We start from the raw sequence: 22,216 nt of genomic DNA on the forward strand, positions 1-22,216 counted from the left end.
TGGGCTGCATATGGAACTCAGAACACCAACATTTTAGGGGCAAGAGGAGCCTTGAAGGGAACTTGGAGAAGGTGATGTCCTGGAAAATGAGAAAAGAGCTTCAAACAGGAGGGGGAAAACATGAGAGTCGATGGGACTTGTTAGTCATCAGCAGGTTTGGGCAAAGCAGTCTTAGAAGCGTGGTGGGGGTGGATCTCAGGGATAGTTGGGAGGTGAAAAAGGGGACAGTGAGATTCTGCTGGGAAGGAGATAAGAGAAAATAGGGCAGTGGGGGCCCTGGGGCGGGCAGACTCATGCCACCTCCGTCCACCCAGGGACTGTCCACTGTGAAGCCCACTGCCTGTCCCGCCCCACTCCTGTCCTCTGCACCATTCCATCTCTCAGGACGGCACTCCGCAACCCAGCCCGTGGTTCCTGCCACAACCTCCAGGGAGAAGGCACAGCTCCCCAGGCAAGTCTCAGGCTCTGGCCACCCCTAACCGAGGTGGAAAGCTGACATGTTCTGAGGGGCTTTGGACATCCCTTGTAAAGTCACAGCTCCAGGGACTCCCTTGGCAGTCCAGTGATCAATGCTGCACTTCCACTGTAGGGAGTGAGGGTTCAATCCCTGATAAGGGCACTAAGATCCCGCATACCATGTGGTGCAACCAAAAAATTAAAACCATCCCACCTGTCCCCATCTCCCATCATCCAGCCCTCCCTACTTCCCTACTCTCCACTCTAGCACTTATCACCATGTGACATATATGATCTATATGAATTTATATGGCCTTGTCTGCTCCCAATAGAATGTAAGCACCATCAGAGCAGAGACCATTTTGTTTCAGTCTGTCCACTGAAGTAACTGTGTCTCAGATTCCTGGTCTGAGGTGGGGGTTTGGCAACCATTGAACAAGTGAAGACAAGTGAATGAGTCACTGAGGCAGAATCTCTGCGGGGCCCTGGGAGCATCATGACATGGGTAACTGAGGTCCTCTCAGTCCTGTTGGAGCTGAAAGTGGGGTCCGAGCCAGCTTCACCCACAACTTGATATGCTCTGCAGGGGCCCATGAGGCTCCCTCCCCACTGATGGGTGTGTTTGTAGACAGAGTTCAGCAGCGTTTATCCTGTCAAGCTGAGGTTGCCAAGCTGTTCTTCCCTTGCTCGTCTGAAGAGGTCACCCAGCATTCAGCTTACACAGCGACTGTCCCTCTTAAAAGGCTGAAGGCAGTGTTGAATGAAGCTTGAGCTGGGCTATAGGGCCCCTGGGACTGCTCTGCCCCTGCCAGCCAAGGGGACCTTTCCAGAGGCGGCTCTCAGAGCACTGGTCCTGCAGAGCCCACAGTGGCACCTCCCTGGCCTCTGTCTTCCTGGGGTTACACTGATCTCCTGCCCATGGGCCTGGTGCAGTCTCCCCGTTTCGGGCTGTAGCTGCCCAGGCCCATGTGGAGCTGCTTACTGATGCTGGATGTTGCACCTGCCCTGGTGTGTGTGTGAGTCATCTGCTCTGCTGGTGGCCACCCCATGGACTGTAGCCCGCCAGGCTCCTCTGCCTATGGGATTTCCCAGGCAAGAATACTGGAGTGAGTTGCCATGCCCTCCTCCAGGGGATGTTCCCCACCCAGGGATCGAACTGGGGGTTCCTGCATTGCAGGCGGATTGTTTACCATCTGAGCCACCAGGGCATGGTATCTTAATTCCCAGATCAGGGATTGAACCCATGCTCCCTGCAGTGGAAACTTGGAGTCTTAACCACTGGACCACCAGGGATGTCTGTTAAGCCACATTTTTGAGCCTCAAGACACCAAGAATCTACACCCATTTACATGTTGATCATTTAGTCGCTGTCAACCTGCCTGGAGGTTACTTGCTTTCATGTGTCACTCTCCACCCACCTTTCTCTCTCCATCCCACGAGTCGTTCACTCCCTCACTGCTTCCACAGCAGCAGTACACCTGTAACGTACCTCCTGGAGGCCACACATGATGCCACATGCTGCGGGAACACACATGAAAAGTAGCCAGGCACTGCCTCCAAGGACAGCTCAGACTCCTGGGGAAGAGGAAGCTAAACAGAGGAGTAAAGGAAGAGGATCTGCGTGTGATGACAGAGCACAGTGGGAACCCTGGAGGAGAGATGCTGGGTCCATGAAGGGGCAGGGAGGGTGGGGAGAACTATGAGTACCGGGGCTTTGGAGAGCAGTGCCCCTTGTCTGGGGACATTCGGGATAGAAGGTTGGGGAACTCCACCAATCCTAAGTGACTAGAGCCAGGAGGAAGGATATTTCACAGTAAAATTTTAAAAAATTTCATAACTGTAGAAAAGTAAACAATAGCAGTACAGCAGACCCCATACACCTTTCACTTAGATTAACCAAATATTAACATTTTGCCACATTTACTTTTTCTGTATCTTGAACCCTTTGAGAGTAAGTTGTAATATCATGATACTGTCAATACTCCCACACCTCTAAATATTGATACAGTATTTTGTAAGATTAAGGACGTTCTCTGACACAATCATGATATGATTATGTCAAGATATTTAACAATTCAGTTCAGTCACTCAATCATGTGCAACTCTTTGCCACCCCATGAACTGTAGCACACCAGGCTTACCTGTCCAACTTCAACTCCCAGAGCTTGCTCAAACTCATGTCCTTCGAGTCAGTGATGCCATCCAACCATTGACAATTACATTTAACAATTGAGAGAGTACTATTACCTAATGTGTGAGTGAGTGAGTGCGTGCCAAGTCACTTCAGTCATGTCTGACTCTTGGCGACCCCATAGACTGTACCCAGCCAGGCTCCTCTGTCCATGGGATTCTCTAGGCAAGAATACTGGAGTGGGTTGCCATGCCCTCCTCCAGGGAATTGTCCCAACCCAGGGATCAAACCCTTGTCTCTTATGTCTCCTGCGTTGGCACACTGGTCCTTTACGTAATAATATGCTGCCCATATTCGAAATTCAGTTGTCCCACTAGTTTCCAATATAGCTGTTTGTGAATTTCAGCTTTTTATGTCACTAAGTCATGGCACCCTTGCCCCATCTGTGAACTGAACTCTCTCCCTTGTCCTGTTCCTGAGTCTCCTCCCTTCCCTGACCTATATCCATACACATATAGGTCACCTATATGTGGTCATCATTCACAGCCCTTAGTTGAATCTCTGTAGCATGGGCCACCTCTGCTAACCCCTGCTTTGTTGTTAAAGCATTTGAGTCTACAATTAGGATTTACTTCTCCCTTTCTCTCTGATCAAAAGCCTAAATAATCCCAACTAACAAGAGGTTCATAACTTTCTACTAAAAAGTCTGTCAAACAAAACTGCCATATGTGTCAGACAAAGGCAAGGTCCAGGTTGTGGGCAGGACTGATAGACCATCGAGCTCCCACCAACCATCTCTCTTTCATCTGCTCACACAGTCATGAAAGGTGAGGCTCCTGACTGCTGGAATGAGACGCACACAAACATCCAACCTAGACTCACCACTTGCATCACCTCTTCAGCTTTCCCAGAACACGGAGGTTGGTGCTCAAAAACCCCTCTGAACTTGGCTGTGAGGCTGATTAGGTGATACAGCTGCTCTTGTGATAACACAGGAGGCATTCATATTTTGGTGGGATGAATGAAACATAAAACGGAAGGGATGGGGGAGCCAGGAATTGACTGGACAACAGGCGGGGGGAAAAGGAAGTCTGGGATTGGTGTGAGCCATTCCATTATTTTATTTCCCTTCCAGTTTTGTTGAGATATAACTGACATACAGCAGTGGATAAATTTCAGGTGGAGAGCATAGTGATCTGACTTTCATATATCATGAAATGATTATCACAGCAAGTTTAGTGAACACCGGTCATCTCGTGTAGTTACAAAATTAAAGAAATGGAAACTAGCTTTCCTTGTGATGAGAACACTTAGGATTTACTCTTGAAAGTGAAAGTCACCCAGTCGTGTCAGACTCTTTGCGACCCCATGGACTATACAGTGTGGAATTCTCCAGGCCAGAATACTGGAGTGGGTAGCCTTTCCCTTCTCCAGGGGATCTTCCCAACCCACGTATCAAAGCCACGTCTCCCACATTGCAGGCGGATTCTTTACCAGCTGAGCTACCAGGGGGATTTACTCTTAACTTTCATATATAATATACAGCAGTATTACTTATCATGTATGTCACATCCCTACTATTTAATCTTATAATGAAGTTTGTACTCTTTGACTGCCTTCATCCAGTTCCCACCTGCCTCAGTAACCACAAGTTTGATCTTTTTTCCTGTAAATTATTTTTGAAGTACAGTTGCTCTACAATACTATGATAGTTCCTGTTACACAACACAGTTATTTGATATTTGTATACATTTCAAACATCGCCATGATAAGACTAGTTCTAATATGTCACCATACAAAGTTATATAGATGTTGACTGTGTTTCCCACGCTGTACATTCCATACCTGTTACTCATTTTACTTTGCACCTGGAATTTGTACCTCTAAATCTTCCTCACCTATTTCTTTCCTTCCCTCATCCCTCTCCCGTCTGGTAACCCCCCGTTTGTTCTTTGTATTTACAACTGTCTCTGCTTTGTTACAGATGTTATATATGAAGTGTGGGCCCAGCAGTCATGGTGCACAGGCTCAGCTGCCCCACGGCATGTGGGCTCTTCATATCTGGATCAGGGATCAAACCCGTGTCCCCTGCATTCGCAGCTGGATTCTTAACCACTGGACCACCAGGGGAGTTCCTGTTTCGCTTTTCTTAATCTTGTCTCTTAGAGTCTTACGGCTCAAGTTACCTATATTGAATCTGAGATGTTTCTGAAATTTCACAGTCATATATTCATGATGTCATAGATGGGGTTGGGTGGTCCAAGCTTCTTAATCCTTCACTTTTAAATCCACACACTAAATTACTTCCAAAGTAAACCAACTAAACAATAACCAACATCTAATTTCTTTTAAAATTGTTTGCAAGATTTCACTGGAAAAAGTATCATTTTTCCACTGACACCATATCACTTGGAATTTCATTAGAAAAATTTCCAGCTGCCATTTCTTCTTCTGGGTTCTGGAGTTTGCAAAAAATGACATCTCCTTTTCCAATTCCCTGACCTAAGTCTCTCAGAAACGTCCTTTGTTTTTTAATACACTGTAGCCAAGTTAATTATATTATCACTTCCAAATGATAAAAACACCAATAACCTCATTCTGAGAACAACCATAGTTTGAGCCAATTTTACAAATAATTCTTGCTTCCAGTGGTTTGGATTATACCCAGAATATAACTGATCACACACACACACAGATTTTATCCATTAGATAGAGCCAGATAGAAATCTTGGAGAAGGCAATGGCACCCCACTCCAGTACTTTTGCCTGGAAAAATCCCATGGACAGAGCCTGGTGGGCTGAAGTCCATGGGATCGCTGAGAGTTGGACATGACTGAAGCAACTTAGCAGCAGCAGATAGAAATCTAACTTATTGAATTCTCTATATTTAGCTATTCCATTTTAAGACAAAATTAGGAAAACAAAACCAAAATAAAATGAATCTGTCTCACTTGCTGCTCTCCTTCTCTGTGGTATTTAATGTTCTATTCAATCTATTTCCGTAATGTGAAGTACTACTGCTTATTGATTTAGCCAATCCACCTATTGGTGCTTTTAATTTAAAATCATTTAAGAGTTTTCTACAAAGCATTTTTCTTTTATAATCACCTCTTAGACTTTACTCCCATATAAACACTTGGGATTTAAAAATCCCAGGTGGGCGTTCTGAAATTTAAAATGTCGTTTTCCTCAGCCACACCATCAGCTGGGTCCACATACACATGGAGGAGCAGCTAGACCCCACCATTCAATCAATGAGAGGAATATCTATTACAAAAAACACTTCAGATGTTTTTATAATTGTGGGGCTTCCTAGGGAGCTGACTCCTTATTGCCAAATTCAGACTGAAATTGAAGAAAGTGGAGAAAACCAGTAGACTATTCAGGTATGACCTAAATCAAATCCCTTATGTCTATACAGTGGAAGTGAGAAATAGATTAAAGGGACTAGATCTGATAGACAGAGTGCCTGATGAACTATGGATGGAGGTTAGCGACATTGTACAGGAGACAGGAATCAAGAGCATCCCCAAGAAAAAGAAATGCAAAAAAGCAAAATGGCTGTCTGAAGAGGCCTTACAAATAGCTGTGAAAAGAAGGGAAATGAAAAGCAAAGAAGAAAAGGAAAGATATACCCATTTGAATGCAGAGTTCCAAAGAATAGCAAGGTCAGATAAGAAAGCCTTCCTCAGCGATGAATGGAAAGAAATAGAGGAAAACAATAGAATGGGAAAGACTAGAGATCTATTCAAGAAAATTAGAGATACCAAGGGAATATTTCATGCAAAGATGGGCACTAGGACAGAAATAAGCAGAAGACATTAAGAAGAGGTGGCAAGAATACACAGAAGAACTGTACAAAAAAGATCTTCACGATCCAGATAATCACGATGGTGTGATCACTCACCTAGAGCCAGACATCCTGGAATGTGAAGTCAAGTGGGCCTTAGGGAGCATCACTATGAACAAAGCTAGTGGAGGTGATGGCATTCCAGTTGAGCTATTTCAAATCCTGAAAAATCATGCTGTGAAAGTGCTGTACTCAATATGCCAGCAAATTTGGAAAACTCAGCAGTGGCCACAGGACTGGAAAAGGTCAGTTTTCATTCCAATCCCAAAGAAAGGCAATGCCAAAGAATGCTCAAACTACCGCACAACTGCACTCATCTCACACGCTAGTAAAGTAATGCTTAAAATTCTCCAAGCCAGGCTTCAGCAATACATGAATTATGAACTTCCAGTTGTTCAAGCTGGTTTTAGAAAAGGCAGAGGAACCAGAGATCAAATTGCCAACATCTGCTGGATCATGGAAAAAGCAAGAGAGTTCCAGAAAAACATCTATTTCTGCTTTACTGACTATGCCAAAGCCTTTGACTGTGTGGATCACAATCAACTGTGGAAAATTCTGAAAGAGATGGGAATACCAGACCACCTGATCTGCCTCTTGAGAAACCTGTATGCAGGTCAGGAAGCAACAGTTAGAACTGGACATGGAACAACAGACTGGTTCCAAATAGGAAAAGGAGTATGTCAAGGCTGTATATTGTCACTCTGCTTATTTAACTTATATGCAGAGTGCATCATGAGAAACGCTGGGCTGGAAGAAGCACAAGCTGGAATCAAGATTGCCGGGAAAAATATCAATAACCTCAGATATGCAGATGACACCACCCTTACGGCAGAAAGTGAAGAGGAACTAAAGAGCCTCTTGATGAAAGTGAAAGAGGAGAGTGAAAAAGTTGGCTTAAAGCTCAACATTCAGAAAATGAAGATCATGGCATCTGGTCCCATCACTTCGTGGGAAATAGATGGGGAAACAGCGGAAACAGTGGCTGACTTTATTTTTTTGGGCTCCACAATCACTGCAGATGGTGACTGCAGCCATGAAATTAAAAGACGCTTACTCCTTGGAAGGAAAGTTATGACCAACCTAGACAGCATATTAAAAAGCAGAGACATTACTTTGCCAACAAAGGTCCATCTAGTCAAGGCTATGGTTTTTCCTGTGGTCATGTATGGATGTGAGAGTTGGACTATAAAGAAAGCTGAGCACTGAAGAATTGATGCTTTTGAACTGTAGTGTTGGAGAAGACTCTTGAGAGTCCCTTGGACTGCAAGGAGATCCAACCAGTCCATCCTAAAGGAGATCAGCCCTGGGTGTTCATTGGAAGGACTGATGTTGAAGCTTAAACTCCAATACTTTGGCCACCTGATGGGAAGAGCTGACTCATTTGAAAAGACCCTGATGCTGGGAAAGATTGAGGGCAGGAGGCGAAGGGAGGATGAGATAGTTGGATTGGGCATCACCGACTTGATGGACATGGGTTTGGGTGAACTCCGGGAGTTGGTGATGGACAGGGAGGCCTGGTGTGCTGCAGTTCATGGGGTTGCAAAGAGTCGGACACGACTGAGTGACTAAACTGACCTGAACTAGGTGGCACTAGTAAAGAACCTGCCTGCCAACACAGGAGACATAAGAAACTCAGGTTGGATCCCTGGGTTGGGAAGATCCCCTAGAGGAGGATATTTGCAAAACACAGTTGGTCACAGTCCACCCTCTGACCACGAGTCACATCCCTTCCATGTGCTGGTGAAACCATGTAACTCAGATTGGGGTTTCAACCCATGAGCTGGGACTTGAACTCAGCTGAAACCCAGAGTGGGATTTGAACCTACAGTCTTTTAACTAAGATCACACCTGCTCTCAGGACTTAATGCAGCTGAGGTTCTTAATGTCTCATTGAAGAAAGAATTCAGTGAGAGACAAAGTGATAGGTAAGAAGTGGATTTATTTAAAGAAAAACACTCCACAGACAGTGTGAGTCATCTCACAAGGCAAGAGCAGCAGCCCCATGGTATTGGGTTGTCAGTTTTTATAGGAGTGGGTTATTTCATAGGCTAATGAGTTGTAGTATTCTAGCTATTTTGGGGAAGGGGTGGGGATTTCCAGGAATTAGGCCAGACCCATTTTTTTTCCTGGGCTTCTCTGGTGGCTCCAGATGGTGAAGAATCTGCCTGCAGTGCAGGAGACCCGGGTTTGATCCCTGGGTTGGGAAGATCCCCTGGAGAAGGGAATGACAACCCACTCCAGTATTCTTGCCTGGAGAATTCCATGGACAAAGGAGCCTGGAAGAGTACAGTCCATGGGGTCAAAGAGAGCCAGACATGACTGAGCAACTTCCACTTCACTCACTTGGAACTGTCATGGCACCTGTGGGTGTGTCGTTTAGCTTGCTGATGTGTTACAGTGAGCCATACTGAGGCTCACGGTCTACTGGAAATCAACTCATCCGCCATCTTGGACCTATTTGGTTCTATCAGTTTCTGTTGTGTCCTTGGGCTTTGTCGTTCTTTTAAGGGCTGTGCCCTGACCCCTTCCCTCCTGATTCACAGGTACACGCAGTACCTCCCTCAAGCTGCATCTCATTTATGGTGTCTAAGCTATGGTTTTTCCATTAGTCATGTATGGATGTGAGAGTTGGACCATAAGGAAGGTTGAGAGCTGAAGAACTGATGCTTTCAAATTGTGGTGCTGGAGAAGACTCTTGAGAGTCCCTTGGATGGCAAGGAGATCAAACCAGTCAGTCCTAAAGGAAATCAACCCTGCATATTCATTGGAAGGACTGATGCTGAAGCTCCAATATTTTGGCCACCTGATGTGAAGAGCCAACTCATTGGAAAAGACCCTGATGGTGGGAAAGATTGAAGATCGAAGGCAGGAGAAGAAGGGGATGACAGAAGATGAGATGAGTTTGAGCAAACTCTGAGAGTTAGTGAAAGACAGGGAACCCTGGCGTGCTGCAGTCCATGGGGTTGCAGAGTCGGACATGACTGAGCAACTGAACAACAGTGGCCTCGGCTTATAGCCCAGGGTCTCATCCAGGTGTGGAGGAAGGGTTTGGGTGTGGTTTCTCAGGTATAGCTACTTAATTAGGGCTCAGTTCTATTTCCTGCAAGTCCATTGTGGCTCTTGGCATTGTCCCTAGGATCTTTGTTTCCTCTTCTAAGTCCTCTTTCCTTTTCTGTACAGTAGCCTCTGTTTGCAGGTGAGTAGTTTTCTTAGCCTAATCCTAGCCTATAGCATTTCTGGGTCCAAATTCTTTTTTCTGTTTGTATTGTTCCTTTCCGTTCTAGTGCATAAAATTTAAAAAAAGAAACACAAAACTTGTGGGTATTACATGCAATTATAATCCAATTTGTCAGACAAAAGCCATACACAAATCTCTTCCTGATAATTCCGGCTCTAGTATTTGCCCTTACAATTCTTAGAAACCTATTGTCCTATTGGAGAAGTTTTTCCAGCCATACCCTTATTATCTGTAAAAGGCTTTTATTTGAAACACCACCTTAAATTTTCATGAGGCTTTAACAAAAATCTTCTATTACATTTTTGGCTTAATCTTTAGAAAATGTTTTCCTGAGAAACACCCTGGATTTGACCTCTGCCTATGAGCCACTTCTTAATTTTCGCATTGCTAATCATCTAGAGTGGCTAAGAAACGGCTTTATTTCTGAACTCAGCAAATCCTGAATCATTCACATATAATATTTGATCTTTTAACTTCACTCTCGTATTTTTAATCTCAGGTAGCAAGAAGTCAAGTGGTACTTTCAACATTTTGCCTAGAAATTTCCTCAGCCAATTGAGCTACTTAGCTACATTTCCCACTTTTCATCTAATACAGGGGACAACAATGCACTACTTCATAAAGATACTACACATATAACAAAGTTTCCCTTGCATACATCATTCTTTTCTTCTAGTTTCCAGTAACATTTTTATTTTCTTGATGTCCCTACCAATATCCTCCTTAAAGTACTTTAGACTTCCGCTCAACATCTGACTGTAAAGCCAGTGCCACACCTTTTAGGTTTTTGTTTCAGCAGCACCCCACTCACAGTCCCAAAATCTGTTCTGGGTGCCTCTTGCTAGGAACAAATCACCCCAAAACTTGGAGACTTACAAGACAGACAATTTTATCATCTCTAATGGTTCTGAGGGTCACCAGAGCTAGGTAGGTCTCACTTGGAATCTCATATGACTACAGTCAGGCTGTGACTGGAACTGGAGTTGTCTTGAAGGCTTCCTTAGGCAGACATTCATCTCTGATGCTTGTTATTAGTTGGAACACCTACATGTGGTCTCGCCGTGTAGCTTGGGCTTCCTCACAACATGGTAGCTGGGCTCCAAGAGAATAAGGTGGAGGGATGCATGAAATTTTTATGACCTAGCCTTGGGAGTCAGAGAACATCATTTCTATTGTACTCTCTTGGTCGAGGCTGTCACCAGGGTCCACTCAAAAGCAAGGTGACTGAACATAGAGAGCATCTCTCAATGGGAAGAAAGCAGTAAGGCAGTCATGTTTGGAAAATACAATCTGTCTTAATGTCCCAGGTTAAGTTTTAATCACAAGTGCCATTCTTGCTACAATAGAAACCAGGGGGCAGCTGTATACCTAGCTTATTTGACACCCAAAACAGATAAGCATATTAAAAATTATGTTTTAGTAGTCATGATGTGAAAATAATAATAATAATCATGGCTAGAAAATGGAAGATAGTGAAGCATTTCTTTTATTGAACTTAAGTCTGTATCATGTGAGTAAAGGTTTTAAGTGAATTTAAAAATTATAAAAATACAATTATATAAATTATAAATATAAATTTTATTATTTAATATAATGTAAACTATATATAAAATTATATAAATAGTAGAAAAGTTATGGATTCCTACTTTTTAAAAAAATTCATCTCTTCTTTGCCATTTGATTTTTTTCTATGTAAATACCTATTTTCTTAACATTTTGCTGTTGGATAGTTAATGACCTTCTCCACAATTTCTGTGGCCTGTCCTCAACAGTTTAGAGCTTGGTGCTTCACTATGAGTTGCTTAAGGTTAATTCCAGTTGATTGCAACTCTTTTTGCACCTGATTAATTACATTACCTTCACAGCAGAAAAAAGGTAAGTCAGGATAGAAAAACTGCATACAGCTGAGGGCACCATCTCGGCCAATTCTCTTTAAAAAATTGATTTGGCTGCACTGGATCTCCGTTGTAGGCAGCATGAGGGATCTTTAGCTGTGACACTGATCTAGTTCCCTCATCAGGGATCAGACCTTGCCCCTACTCCTGCCCTAGGAGTGGGGAGTCTTAGCCGCTGGACCGCCAGGGAAGTCCTAGCACTGATCCTCTTGTGTCTGCAGTTTTAAAAAATGCAAGTGTACTTCAGAGATTTAAGTTGAAAAAAAATCATCTTTGCTGTTTGCACAGGTTAACTATAGACTCTACTCATTAAAAGACTAATAAGGGAATATTACGAACAGTACCACCACATATCTGACAGCTCAGATGAAATGGACTAACTACTTGAAAGATGTGTGTGTGTTAAGCTGGTTTAGTCATGTCTGACTCTTTGCAACTCCATGGACGTGGCCTGCCAGGCTCCTCTGTCCACGGGGATTCTCCAGGCAAGAACACTGGAGTGGGTTGCCATTTCCTTCTCCAATGCATGAAAGTGAAAAGTGAAAGTGAAGTTGCTCAGTCGTGTCTGACTCTGTTGGACCCCATAGACAGCAGCCCACCAGGCTCCTCCGTCCACGGGATTTTCCAGGCAAGAGTACTGGAGTGGGGTGCCATTGCCTTCTCCAGGGAAGCCCTATAATTCAACACAATTCTCACTCTTATCTACCTGGAGATAGCACCAGATCTCACATGTTAAGAGTTCAGTCTTGGACTTTCTGGGTGGTGCAGTGGGTAAGAATCTGCCTGCTAATGCAGGGTTCAATCCCTGGTCCAGGAATATCCTACATGCCTCAGAGCAACTAAGCCCATGGAGCACAGATTCTGAGCATGCATGCCACAACTACCGAAGCCGATGAACCCTAAGGTCCACAAGCTGCGACTACTGAGCCTGTGCTCCTCAACAAGAGAAACCACCACAGTGAGAAGCCTGAGCATCACAACAAAGAGTAATTTCTGCTCGCTGCAATGAAAAATAAATATTGAAAAAGAAAGGTTCAGTTTTTTTCTTTTTTGGCCACACTGCATGGCTTGTGGGATCTTAGTTTCCTGACCAAGGATTGAACCCAGATGCCCCATAGCGGTGAAAGCACAGAGTCCTAACCACTGGACCACCAGGGAAGTCCACAAAGTTCAGTCTTACATGACTGCCTCTCCCTTCCTTGGCCCCCACGCATGCACACACGAGCACACGTGCACACATGTCAGATGCCAACTGTGAGTCCAAGTTATCAACTGTGCTTCTAACCAACTGGCTAAAGATGGGAGGTTCCAGCAAACCGCTGCTGCCTGCCCCCGCCCCCCCGCAAGTTGGGTTCAATTAACTTGCTAGAGAGCCTCATAGAACTCAGAGCAACATCTTCCTTACTAGACCACTGGTCTGTTGTAAAAAGACGTAACTCAGGAATAGCTAGATAGAAGAGATGCATAGGGGAAGGTATGAGGAAGGGCTCAGAGCTCCCAGGCTCACTCTGAGGGTAACACTCCCCCAAAATCTTCACAGACACTCAATCATTATGGGTTTTTATGGAGGCTTACATACATTGTCATGGGGCTTCCAAGGTGGCACTAGCAGTAAAGAGACCGCCTGACAATGCAGGAGATATAAGAGACGCAGGTTCGACCCCTGGGTCTGGAAGATCCCCTGGAGGAAGAAATGGCAACCCACTTCAGTATTCTTGCCTGGAGAATCCCATGGATGGAGGAGCCTGGTGGGCTGTGGTCCATGGGGTCACAAAGAGTCAGACACAACTGAGCGACTGACACACATACACATCATCACGAAGCAGAGTTCCTCAAAAAACCAAGTTCCTCACCCGAATTTCTGATTAACCTTTCTATGCAAAGCTTTACTCATTTTCTTGACCCATACACGATCCCCCTCAAGATTGAGCAGGATCAGAGAAAAGGGGGGATTGTGACTGAGCAGGACCCTATGAGGGCTTCCCAGGACAGATCCCCACTCTCCTGCCCACCACCTGCCTTGTTTGTAGAAAGCCTTTAGCCTTGGAGGCCTTCCCAGAGCTCGAAAGAACAAATTTAATGGGAAGAGAGAAAAATGCAGAAACAAAGGAAAACAGTTAAGCAAACGAAATAACACTAGCTTACCCATTAAACAAAGTCAAAGACCTTTAGTACCTCCTCAAGGGCTACAGGAAATATTCCTCAAGGGCTACAGGAAGTATTCTGAGTCATATCCCTTGAGCTGTTTCGCAAATGCTGAAATCCCACCAGGTGAAAGTAGTTGACTGGATGCTGACCACAAGCACGTAGACCCCAGATAGGTTGGAACCAGAAATTTGATGATGCTGACCCCCAATTCCCTCACCACCAACCAGTCAGAAGAATGTCCACGAGCTGACCATGCACTCCACAACCCTCCCCACTGCATCTTCAAAAACCGTTCTTTTGAGTACTAGCTGCCTAGAGAACTTGCTTGGCTTTAGAGCAAACGCTGCACTTTCCTTCACTACAACCCTGTGTCAGTAGAGCGACTTTATTGCACCCAGGTGAGCAGACCCAAGTTTGGTTTGGTAACAGTCACAGTTGATTAAATCATTAGCTTTTGGTGATTGATCCAACCTCCAGCCCCTCTCCTCTCCCCAAAGGTCAGGTCGATTGGATGGAAATTCCAACCATCTAATTACTTAGTCACCTTCTCTAGCGCCCAGCTCCCATCCTTAGGTCCTTTCCCAAAAGTCACTTTATTGACAGTAAAAACACCTTATTGCTCTTATCATTTAGGAAATTCCAAGCATTCTAGGAGCTCTGTGCCAGAAATGGGGATGAAGACCAAATACATATTTATTAAAATCACATTAATATATCTATTAAATAAATTGAATTTATTGTTAAAAACCTTCCAGCAATAAAAACTCCAGGTCCAGAGAGCTTTGCTACCAGACATTTGGGGGTGAAATAATACCAGTTCTACACAAAATCTTCTGGGAACCATAAGAGAGAAGACTCCCCAGTTCATTCGATGGAGCCAGTCTTACTGAATCACTAAAGGTAAAGTGCTGAACCAGGTTCGTTTATCTGACGCACAGCCAGCCAAATGCCGAGATGCCGAGGTTTGTGGTAGAGGTAGGATTTATTCACAGAGCAATCAAATGAAGAGAACAAATCTCAGCTCTACCTTCCTCAACGCGAGAGGCTTGGGGTATTTATAAGATGCAGCTGGGAGTGGGGAGCATAAGGAGCATGGAGAAAGGGGATGGAGATAAGCAAATATTCAACAAGCACCATTCTGCACAGCTAACCTCAGGCTTCTTCATGGGATGCATGTCCCAAGAGTGGCAGCAGCTCCAGAGAGTGGCAGCATAGCATGTTCTGAGGCTGAAGCTCTGGGCCTTCTGACCTCAAAAGGTTGCTGGATATGCGCATGTGCCCAGTTGGTCTGTAGGTACTTCCTACCAGTCGTTACCAGCTCTAGCTTGAACTGGAAACAGCTGACTCCAAGTTTCTGAAAAACAACTTGGGCAAACACTTTATTGTTTAGGCTACGTGATGCTTGGAGGACACGCAAGTTTTTGCAGAACCAAAGCAAGCCTACTGTATAGCTCAGGGAACTCTAGTCAAAGCTCTTTGGTGACCTAAATGGAAAGGAAATCCATAAAAGAGGGGATATATGTATATGTATAGCTGCTTCACCTTGCTGTACAGCAGAAACTAACACAACATTGTGAAACAGCCATACTCCAATAACAATGAGTAATAGAAAGAAGATGTGCCGGAACACCATTTCCATATGCAATCACATGCAAAAAAAAAAATCACCCTTGGCCCATTCCTCACACTTCATACAAAAATTAACATGGAATGGGTCACGGACCTAAATGCAAAATGTGAAAAATGGGGATTCCCTGGTGGTCCAGTGGTTAGGACTCAGCGCTTTCACCACCATGATCCCTGGTCAAGGAAGTAAGATTCTGCAAGCTGTGCAGCCAAAAACAAAAAAAGGGAAAAAGTAAAACTTCGAGAAGAAAGCACAGTAGAGAATCTTTATGACCTTTTGTTATGCACGCTGCTGCTGCTGCTAAGTCACTTCAGTCGTGTCCGACTCTGTGCAACCCCAGAGACGGAAGCCCACCAGGCTCCCCCATCCATGGGATTCTCCAGGCAAGAACACGAGTGGGTTGCCATTTCCTTCTCCAATGCATGAAAGCATAGGAAAACACAATTCATAAAAGAGAAGTGTATCTCATTATAACTGAGAACTTCTGCTCTGCTGAAAACACCGATAAGAGATGAAAAGATATCCTCACTTCCTGAGACCTTGCCTGTTGAGAGAAAGTATTTGCCAATCACATATCTTAGAAAGGTCTTATATATAGAATATATAAAACACTTTCAAAACAATGAGAAGCAACACAATAAAAAAGTGGGCAGAAGATACTTCCCCAAGAAAGATAAACAAGGCTCAAAGAAGGACATGAACAGATGCTCATAGTCATTCAGTTCAGTTCAGTCGCTCAGTCATGTCCGACTCTTTGTGACCCCATGAATCGCAGCACGCCAGGCCTCCCTGTCCATCACCAACTCCCGGAGTTCACCCAACTCATGTCCATAGAGTCGATGATGCCATCCAGCCATCTCATCCTCTGTCGTCCCCTTCTCCTCCTGCCCACAATCCCTCCCAGCATCAGAGTCTTTTCCAATGAGTCAACTCTTTGCATGAGGTGGCCAAAGTACTGGAGTTTCAGCCTTAACATCATTCCTTCCAAAGAAATCCCAGGGCTGATCTCCTTCAGAATGGACTGGTTGGATCTCCTTGCAGTCCAAGGGATTCTCAAGAGTCTTCTCCAACACCACAGTTCAAAAGCATCAATTCTTCGGCACTCAGCCTTCTTCACAGTCCAACTCTCACATCCATACATGACCACAGGAAAAACCATAGCCTTGACTAGACAGACCTTTGTTGGCAAAGTAATGTCTCTGCTTTTCAATATCCTATCTAGGTTGTTCATAACTTTTCTTCCAAGGAGTAAGCATCTTTTAATTTCATGGCTGCAGTCACCATCTGCAGTGATTTTGGAGCCCCCCAAAATAAAGTCTGACACTGTTTCTACTGTTTCCCCATCTATTTGCCATGAAGTGATGGGACCAGATGCCGTGATCTTAGTTTTCTGAATGTTGAGCTTTAAGCCAACTTTTTCACTCTCCTCTTTCACTTTCATCAAGAGGCTTTTTAGTTCCTCTTCACTTTCTGCCATAAGGGTGGTGTCATCTGCATATCTGAGGTTATTGATATTTCTCTGGGCAATCTTGATTCCAGCTTGTGCTTCTTCCAGCCCAGCATTTCTCATGATGTACTCTGCATAGAAGTTAAATCAGCAAAGTGTAAACTAAAACCATGATGGAATACTTCTATATACCTACTAGGATGGCCAACACTCCCCGCCACCAGTCACCCATCTCTGCCAGCTGTACTGGCGAGGATGTAATGCAACTGGAACCCTCCTCAAAAAAAAAAAAAAAAAAAATCAGAAACTGGAACTGCTTGTGAGAGACTGCTGCTGCTGCTCCTGCTGAGTCACTTCAGTCATGTCCAACTCTCTGCAACCCCATAGATGGCAGCCCACCAGCCCACCAGGCTCCCCCATCCCTGGGATTCTCCAGGCAAGAACACTGAGTGGGTTCCCATTTCTTTCTCCAATGCACGAAAGTGAAAAGTGAAAGTGAAGTCGTGTCCGACTCTTTGCGACCCCATGGACTGTGGCCCACCAGGCTCCTCCATCCATGGGATTTTTTCAGGCAACAGTACTGGAGTGGGGTGCCACTACCTTCTTCGAGTGAGAGACTGAATCAACATAAAGGCAATGACCAGAATTGTATAAAGAAACAGAGCCATGACCTACAACCTCTGAAGCAACCAGCCAGAGAAGTCAAACCACAACCTGTGTAGCAATTGGACCCAAACGGTCAAGACTTGGTCAGTAACTGCCAGCTTCCCTATTTTGCCCCTGTTTCCAATTTCAGATGAACCAGAGAAAGACATACTTGCTCCCCTAACCAATCACATAGGATGCCCCGCTTCTATTCAACTCGCCTACAATCTTTCCATGCTAAGAGCTTCCAATCAGGAAATACCTGAAATCTTCCCTTTTTTCCTACCATAAACCTTTTGAACTACCCTGCTTGCCAAACGCGAGTGATAACAGCTGGTTCCCCTGCTATATAGTAAGCTCTGAGTAAACAGCCTGTTTGTTCTCATTTGGGCAATCTTTGTTTATTTCCTCATTGGTGGCAATGCAAAGTGATAACCACTATTTGTAACTGTTGGGGGGTTTCTTATAAAGTTAAACACCCACTTACCATATGATCCAGCAATCTCACTCCTAGGTATTTATCCATGAGGAAATGAGTTCCCATGTGCAAACCTTTATAGTAGTCTTATTTAAAATCACCCATAATATAAACAACCCAATGTTCTTCAAGTGGATAATGGAACCCTGTTTCAGCAAAGGAACAGAGTAGAGGATGATAATTCCAAGCACATCCTAAGTTTCCTGGAAAAAGCCCACTCTGCTAAGGAATGGGGTGTCTACAGAGGCTGGCGAGCGCCAGATGTCGAGGTCTTCTGCCACTAATTACTTCTGGCGCGTTTCTTTGGCCCCAGTGGCTCTAAGTTCACATAAAGCTTCCTGTTGAAACATCCAGTTCGAGATTGTACATTCATTCTCTGAACACTATATGGGTGATTTTAAAGTAATTAACACAACTTCCCTTTATCTTTGAAGTGGATTCCCTGGGACCATAGAGGGTTCTGTGGAATTAGCATCAGTATCCTGGCATCAACCATCTAAGAGTTGGCAGTAGTGGGGAGGGTGTACTCTTTGCTCAGGATCAACGTGTAGCTGGTCACATACAGCACCTTAGTTCATTTTGTTGTGTGTGTGTGTTTATACCACCTTAGTTCAAACTGTCCTGGATAGGTCCTCAAAATGTAGCATGATGATCATTTAGGAACACCCCTATTCCTTACATTCTAGAGGAAATCTCCTCATACCTCAAATTTTCAAGGCCTAGAGAAATCCAAAAGGTTCCCTAAATTTCTGTGGACGTCTTCCACAGAAGACTCAGTTTCGTCTCAGTATAACTCTGGCCTCTGACCCCAACTCCCAGCATGGGGATGGCTCCTGAACAAACTTAGATGCAAAATTCAGTTCACATCAGATCACATCACATCAAGTATTTCAGAACATTTATAGAAGGTCCAGAAGGTTTACTAGAGGAACCACATCACGCAGCACAGAATACTCAGCAATCTCTTTGGCCTTCTGTCCCCTCCTACCTTTCTCCCATGACTGTTAGGAGCAATATTTATAATCAGTTAAGTTACATAGCTGGGTCCCACTTCGATGTAATACTTGTAAAATACAATGGAAACATAGGTTAAGGTCCTGATACTTTCTTCCACAATTTCAGCTGGCCCTACTCTACTTGAGCCTTAGTTTTGGATTTCTGAGCCACAAAGCCTGGGATTGGAAAAGACTCCCATGCATAGATAATGGCTGCGGGAAAAGACAAGCCATGCTGTCCCTTTGATTGTGGCCAATGTGTCACCTGTTGACTGTTTGCCCTAAAACCCTGCTTAGCCCCTGTCTGAATTATCTCAGGTGGGTGACCCTTCTTACTGTGTATGTGTATTAGTTGTTCAGTTGTGTCCAAATCTGAGACCCCATGGACAATAGCTCACCAGGCTCCTCTGTTCATGGAATTCTCCAGGCAAGAATACTAGATCAGGTTGCTGTTTCCTTCTCCAGGGGATCTTCCCAACACAGGGACTGAACCCAGGTCTCCATCATTGCAGGCAGACTCTTTACCATCTGAGCCACCAGAGAAGCCCATCCTTCTTACTACATCCATGTTATTTGTTAACGCTTCGCTGATTGATCAGTTTTCTAATAGCACTTCCATGGACTTGGTTCAGTCTTCTCTTTTTCAACACTTGGAGTTTCATTCTGCAACCAAAGGGATAAACAAGGTTGGTAACTGGTACTAATAAGGGAGAAATAGCTGAGTAAGGGGCTTCCCGGGTAGCTCAAATGGTAAAGAATCCGTCTGCAATGCAGGACATGCAGAAGACATCTTTTAGGACCTAGCTTCAGAAGTCATATGCCATCACTTCCACCATACTCTATTGGTTACAAAGACCAACTCTGATACAATTTGGGAGGAGACTATGCAAAGGCACGAATACCATGAGGTATGGGTCCCTGGGGGCTGCTCTGGAACCCGGCTACCACTGTATGCCCTCTGGCCCCCAATAATTCATATTCTTCCCACATGCCAAGTACACCCATCCCCTCTCAAGGCACCCCAAAATCTAATCTCATTATTGTATCAGCCAGAAGTCCAGTGATGTGAAAGTCACTCAGTTGTGTCCAACTCTCTGCAACCCCATGGACTATACAGTCCATGGAATTCTCCAGGCCAGAATACTGGAGCAGGTACCGTTTCCTTTCTCCAGGGGATTTTCCTAATCCAGGGATTGAACCCAGGTCTCCCACATTGTGGGCGGATCGTTTACCAGCTGAGCCACAAGGGAAGCTCAGGAATCCTGGAGTGGGTAGCCTATCCCTTCTCCAGGGTATCTTCCCACCCCAGGAATCGAACCGGCGTCTTACTGCATTGCACACAGATTCTTTACCAACTGAGCTATCAGGGAAGCCCTGAATTCCAGAATTCCATCATCTAAATCAGGTTCAGGCATGGATGAGGGTTCTCAAGTATATATCCTTAAGCATTGTTTCTCCAGTGAAAGTCCTCTCCTTCTGAAGATCTGTGAACTAAAGAGGAAGTCAACTGCCTCCCCACCTCCCCATCCCCTATACGAGGGTGGAAAAGGCATAGGGTAACCTAGTCATATGCAGAGTACATCATGAGAAACACTGGGCTGGAAGAAGCACAAGCTGGAATCAAGATTGCCCAGAGAAATATCAATAACCTCAGATATGCAGATGACACCACCCTTATGGCAGAAAGTGAAGAGGAACTAAAAAGCCTCTTGATGAAAGTGAAAGAGGAGAGTGAAAAAGTTGGCTTAAAGCTCAACATTCAGAAAACGAAGATCATGGCATCTGGCCCATCACTTCGTGGCAAATAGATGGGGAAACAGTGGAAACAATGTCAGACTTTATTTTTTTGGACTCCAAAATCACTGCAGATGGTGACTGCAGCCATGAAATTAAAAGACGCTTACTCCTTGGAAGGAAAGTTATGAACAACCTAGATAGCATATTGAAAAGCAGAGACATTACTTTGCCAACAAAGGTCTGTCTAGTCAAGGCTATGGTTTTTCCTGTGGTCATGTATGGATGTGAGAGTTGGACTGTGAAGAAAGCTGAGTGCCAAAGAATTGATGCTTTTGAACTGTGGTGTTGGAGAAGACTCTTGAGAATCCCTTGGACTGCAAGGAGATCCAACCAGTCCATTCTAAAGGAGATGAGTCCTGGGTGTTCTTTGGAAGAACTGATGCTAAAGCTGAAACTCCAATACTTTGGTCACCTCATGTGAAGAGTTGACTCACTGGAAAAGACTCTGATGCTGGGAGGGATTGTGGGCAGGAGGAGAAGGGGACGACAGAGGATGAGATGGCTGGATGGCATCACTGACTCTATGGACATGAGTTTGGGTGAACTCCGGGAGTTGGTGATGGACAGGGAGGCCTGCCGTGCTGCAATTCATGGGGTCGCAAAGAGTTGGACACGACTGAGCGACTGAACTGAACTGAACTGAACTGAACCTAGTCATTCCTATTCAAAGGGGGAGGGAAGGATCTCTCTGGTGGTCCAGTGGTTAAGATATCCTTGATCAGGCAATTAGATTCCACATGCAGCAACTAAGTTCATTTTTAAAATTCTAAAAAGAAAAACAAAAAACCAAAAGTAGGGAAAATGTCCTGGGTTTGCTTTATTCTTTTTAGCTGCGCTGTGCTGCATGTGGGATCTTAGTTCTCACCATCTCTGCAGTTGAAGTTCGGAGTCCAAACCACTGGACCGCCAGGGAAGTCCCTCAATCACACTTTTAATCTGCAAGAAAAGTATTATGTTCGTGCTATTGCTACAGGTAATGAATTTTATCCACTATATTTCAATTTTTCTGAATTTCATTTAGAAAAGAAAACTGGAACTTCAGTTTTGGGGCTTCCCTTATAGCCACACTTGATTATAGTTACTGCTTTTATGATAGCATTTCTCTTATAGCCTTGAATCTTGTTCAAGATTAAATTTTTGAGATTATGAAAATAACTCATGCTTCTCTAAACATTTGAAAAATTCTAAAGTATGTAAAGAATGAAAGTCTCTTCTCCACCTTTTCCCACTCCATAGAAATAATCCTTGCTAATATTTTCATGTCCACCCTTTCAGCTATTTTTCTATGCTTATTGTGGACACACATTATGCTCATCGTTGACAGAGTTTTTAAAGTTTGAGGAAAATGTTTGTCCTTGAAGAGGACACCCCACAAATATCCGTATTTTGCTTAATGCCTGACTTACTAAACATATATCTATAAACAGAACTTTGAAAAATACATTTAATTTTTTAATTTATTTTTTTATTGAAGGATAATTGCTTTACAGAATTTTGTTGTTTTCTGTT

The 22,216-nt window shown here is 44.2% G+C and overlaps 1 long non-coding RNA gene across 6 annotated transcripts in view; it reads right to left on the bottom strand.

Moving 5' to 3' along the window:
* Window positions 1–22,216, bottom strand: part of LOC138992082 (uncharacterized) — a 135,566-nt gene that overhangs the window by 6,594 nt on the left and 106,756 nt on the right. For 4 of the 6 annotated variants that reach the window (XR_011467936.1, XR_011467934.1, XR_011467929.1 and 1 more), the window contains 2 exons: window positions 19,309–19,573; window positions 14,434–16,923 (listed from right to left, as the gene is read on the bottom strand). This is a non-coding gene — a long non-coding RNA (uncharacterized lncRNA). Of the gene's footprint in view, window positions 1–14,433; window positions 16,924–19,308; window positions 19,574–22,216 lie in introns of those variants that run through there. The other 2 variants (XR_011467930.1, XR_011467931.1) reach the window with 1 other exon arrangement.

This window comes from Bos mutus, chromosome 19 (assembly GCF_027580195.1).
Source record: "Bos mutus isolate GX-2022 chromosome 19, NWIPB_WYAK_1.1, whole genome shotgun sequence".
NCBI classification, from domain to species: Eukaryota; Metazoa; Chordata; class Mammalia; order Artiodactyla; family Bovidae; genus Bos; species Bos mutus.